This window comes from Salvelinus sp. IW2-2015, linkage group LG18 (assembly GCF_002910315.2).
Source record: "Salvelinus sp. IW2-2015 linkage group LG18, ASM291031v2, whole genome shotgun sequence".
Classification (NCBI taxonomy): Eukaryota; Metazoa; Chordata; class Actinopteri; order Salmoniformes; family Salmonidae; genus Salvelinus; species Salvelinus sp. IW2-2015.
In genome coordinates this window covers 71,436,177-71,441,529 of record NC_036858.1, presented here as the reverse complement: position 1 = coordinate 71,441,529, position 5,353 = coordinate 71,436,177, and positions in this window count along the sequence as shown.

Here is a 5,353-nt window from a genome sequence, read left to right as displayed (position 1 = left end):
TTCCAGTTATAAGGAATAAAAACAGCAGATCCGTTCCACATTGGGTGAGGCGGGTTGCAGGAAGGTGTATTTAGTTCGTAGATAGAAAGAGAGGTTAAGATATGTTTGAAAAAGACCAGCTATTTACATGGGATGAGACACGGGATGAGACAAAGACAGATATACACGTCCTACTGCGCTGCCATCTTGGATTTCAGAAATAATGCTCTGATAAACACCACTGTCAGCAACCCCTTGAGAAGGAGCATGTTCTTTAGTACTGAGATATGCAATTTTTAGTTTTCAATGCAATTTGCTGCCAGTATGACACAGTCATGAGTCCCACGGCTCCTTACCTTCCCCTGAACCACACAGTCGATCAGGCTCACTGTGACTGGGGCTTTGGCTTGTCCATATTCAGTGGCTTCTCAGTCCCAGACCACATCTCACTCTGATCAAAGGGAACAACCGGTTAGCTCCTTTCTATCCCCTGTTTATTTTTTTCATCATTATTTTAKACCTCTTTTATTCACTTTTATACTGATATCTACAGTGGTAATATAGCCTGGTTAARTCAGACTGAACTCTGTGCACACTATTGATGTGATGCTATAAATCACCAACAGTTGTTTGCCATCATGATAAACACTCAACACTGACATCAACCACACAGAGCAATGTGGATGGTATTAATTGCTTGACTAAAATAAATAATTTTGAAAATTGAGAGAGCGCAGCAATTTAGTCATTAGCATTMCATCACACTCATCATCATGTTAGGAGTATAATCAAGATTGTTCTTTCAATTCAACAGTGGCTTCACCCTGTTCTCTCAATTCAACAGTGGCTTAACAGCATGTATGGTTGAACAACATAAACATATAGTGTGTGTTTACCAGAGACAGTAATGTAAAGAACAACATGACCTGCACCAAAGTCAGATTGGGATATAGACCAAGGACTAGATCAAGTATATTTTTACCTGGAGTTTTTCCTTGTTGTAGGCTACTACATATTCTTGAAATCTTTGGTTGTTTACTACACTACGTTACTCTGTTTAGCACATGGCCTCACATGTGAATACTTAAAGAGATGGGTGGGCTAAGGCTTAAGAGGGTGACAACGATGCTGAATAGGTGTAGACAAAGAAGAGCTCTCCAGTAGGTGTACCAAAAGATTCAAGGGCCATTTTCTCAAAAGTGGGGTTACAACATTTACATTTACATTTAAGTCATTTAGCAGACGCTCTTATCCAGAGCGACTTACAAATTGGAAAGTTCATACATATTCATCCACAACTTTCAAAGCAGACTAACTTTCCCATTGTTCCTAAACTGCAGTGTATGATATACCATTTTCTAGCTCTGATTCTCTACTTTTATCCAAATCGAGGTGGTCGGTCACATATAGGAAGAGTATCAGGATTTTTCTGGTAACAAGCAAGGACTTAACCTGGGACACATGGAAATGAAACTGTTGTGGAATATAAAACATCTGTGTGGTATCAGGATTATTTGGTAAACCAGCTATTATTATGATAATGTAATACTAAAGTAGTTGAACCGTAATAGCAAGCTAAAGTAACAGGACTATAAAGGAAATACTACATACAGTATTGTGGATAACAATAACAGCTAGGGTAGACATACTGTTATGTTGTTCAACCATAYATGCTGTTAAGCCACTGTTGAATTGAGAAAACATGGTCGAGCCACTGTTGAAATGAGAGAACAGGGTTAAACAACTGTTGAATTGGGAAAGGGGGATCCCTAGCCAGTTRTACAAATGAATGCCTTCAACTGAAATGTGTCYTCCGCATTCAACCCAACCCCTCTGAATCAAAGAGGTGCGGAGAGCTGCCTTAATCGACATCCACGTCATCAGCGGTCGGGGAACAGTGGGTTAACTGGCTTGCTCAGGGGTAGATCTACAGTGCATGGTAAAAAGTAACAGTCCTACCATACAGTGTGATCTACAGTAACAGTCCTACCATACAGTGTGATGTACAGTGCATGGTTTACAGTAACAATCCTACTATACAGTGTGATCTACAGTACATGGTTTACAGCAGGGGTGTTCATTTCATTCCACGGTGGCTTTTCTGCAGGTTTTTGTTTTTTCCTTTCAATTAAGACCTAGACAACCAGGTGAGTGGGGTTCTTTACTAATTACTGAMCTTAATTCATCAATCAAGTACAAGGGAGGAACGAAAACCCACAGACACTCAGCTATCGTGGAATGAGTTTGACACGTGGTTTACAGTAACAGTCCTACCTAACTGTGTGATCTACAGTACATGGTTTACAGTATCTCTCCTACCATACAGTGTTATCTACAGTACATGGTTTACAGTAACATTCCAACCATACATTGGGATCTACAGTACATGGTTTACAGTGACAGTCCTACCATACAGTGTTATCTACAGTAACAGTCCTACCATACAGTGTGATCTACAGTAACAGTCCTACCATACAGTGTGATCTACTAGTAACAGTCCCACCATACAGTGTGATCTACAGTAACAGTCCTACCATACAGTGTGATCTACAGAACAGGCCTACCATACAGTGAGACTACAGTAACAGTCCCACCATGCAATGTGATCTACAGTACATGGTTTACAGTGACAGTCCTACCATAGTGTGTTATCTACAGTAACATTCCTACCATACATTGGGATCTACAGTACATGGTTTATAGTGACAGTCCTACCATACAGTGTTATCTACAGTAACAGTCCTACCATACAGTGTGATCTACAGTAACAGTCCTACCATACATGTTTATCTACAGTAACAGTCCTACCATACAGTGTGATCTACAGTAACAGTCCCACCATGCAGTGTGATCTAAAGTACATGGTTTACAGTGACAGTCCTACCATAGTGTGTTATCTACAGTAACAGTCCTACCATACAGTGTGATCTATAGTAACAATCCTACCATACAGTGTGATCTACAGTAACAGTCCCACCATACAGTGTGATCTACAGTACATGGTTTACAGTAACAGTCCTACCATAGTGTGTTATCTACAGTAACAGTCCTACCATACAGTGTGATCTACAGTAACAATCTACCATACAGTGTGATCTACAGTAACAGTCCCACCATACAGTGTGATCTACAGTACATGGTTTACAGTAACAGAAGCTCCTACCATAGTGTGTTATCTTAGCTTAGTAGCGTTGCCTACCATGTTACAGTGTCGATCTACAGTAACAATCCTACCATACAGTGTGATCTACAGTAACAGTCCCACCATACAGTGTGATCTACAGTACATGGTTTACAGTAACAGTCCTACCATACCATGTGATCTTAAAGCTTGGTCGCAAATGGCTCTTCCAAATGTACAATGACCCAAAGCATACTTCCAAAATTGTGGCAAAATGGCTTAAGGACAACAAAGTCAAGGTATTGGAGTGGCCAACACAAAGCCCTGACATCAATCCTATAGAAAATGTGTGGGCAGAACTGAAAAAGTGTGTGCGAGCAAGGAGGCCTACAAACCTGACTCAGTTACACCTGCTCTGTCAGGAGGAATAGGACAAAATTCACTCAACTTATTGTGGGAAGCTTGTGGAAGGCTACCCGAAACCTTTGACCAAAGTAAAACATTTTAAAGGCAATGCTACCAAATACTAATTGAGTGTATGTTAACCTCTGACCCACTGGGAATGTGATGAAAGAAATAAAGGCTGAAATAAATCATTCTCTCTAMTATTATTCTGACATTTCACATTCTTAAAATAAAGTGGTGATCCTAACTGACCTAAGACAGGAATGTTTTACTCTGATTAAATGTCAGGAATTGTGAAAAACTGAGTTTAAATGCATTTGGCTAAGGTGCATGTAAATTTCCGACTTCAACTGTATGTCTCCAAACCCGTTTTTCAAAGTTCAGTATATTCCAAAGGCCCTCTTCTCCTCTACAAGATGAAAGGAATGAGTCCATTAAGTGATATTCTGAGGGACTCCTGTCGTTGACGTTGACACTCCAATCAGATAATGGAGATGAGGGGTATAGCTAGGAAGAAGTGCTGTAGGTACCCAAGATGACTCAACAAAGTACAAAGGACACAGAGGACTAGAGCCCTGCAGGCACAGAGATCTGCATCCCTTTTTCCCATGCAGAAAGGGGATCGGGATCAGGATCGGGATCAGGATCGGGATCAGCCATACAGACTTAAAGGCATACTCCTTCATTTCAAAAATAACAAAATCGCTGCCCCATCACTTGTTTTGTTCCCAGAGTTGGGATCCGGGATTCAGACGTAAAGCTATCCCTGAACAGTTAGGAGAAAGCCACCTGGGGATCATGTTCAATCTGGTCATTGCAGTTGTTGATATGATGAGATTGCTCTGCAATCTTTTGAGCACTAGTTGACGGCCAGTTTTTATGTGACCCATGGTACCAACTGCCAAGTCTCCTACAGCCTATTCACACAACATCCATATACTTTGTATTCTCTCCCAGTGTGTCCTTGGAGAACAGTCTTTGGTCCTGGGAGTGTAGACGAGGAAGAGTGAACAGCATGGGAAAGGTTGGAACATTACCTCCTCCAATTGGATGGGCTAGGAAGGGTTGACAGGCAGAGGAAGGTGCCCTGCACAGAGCTCCCCGCTCCTGACACGGTTTAGCAGAGATGGAGCCAGCCAACACCCACACAGATACATTGGTATGATATGAGTGTCACTATCTGGCAGTTTGGCAGAGATGTAGCAACCCAACACCCACACAGATATGTATTTTGAGGCTTAGTATCAATCAGTGTAGCAGGGCTGTAGCAGCCGTACACCCTCACTGATATATCTCTATGTCTCAGTATCTGGCAAGTTGAGTCTCAGTATCTGGCCGCTTGGCAGGGCTGTAGCGACCCACCACCCTCACAGATACATCTCTACAAGTCTCTGTACCTGGCGGTGAGAGCTTGACCATGATTTACCCACATGCCGTATGTTCCTGGGCCGGCATCGATTCACCCAAGGTAGCCCCATCCAAAATAGCACACGGTGTGAGTAAGGTGTGCTATGGATGTTACAGTATGTGGATGTGGACAGACTACACCAGGGATGTTTTTGTGTGTCTATCTTCGCATACAAACACCCTCACCAACAATCCAGACAAACACAGCAAAACACTTCCCCTCTCCGTCTCTCCCTCTCCCTCATTGTCCCTCCCTCTCTCTCTCCCTATATCTCCCTCTCCCTCCCTCTCTCCCTCTCTCCCTCATTCTCCCTCTCCCTCATTCTCCCTCTCTCTCCCTCACCCTCTCCTCTAAAAAGTTCAGTCACTTCGTGTTATATTAGCCAGTCAGACAAGGCAAGCCCTAATTGGTTAGGACAGCTTGGTGTTGGTGAACGAGGC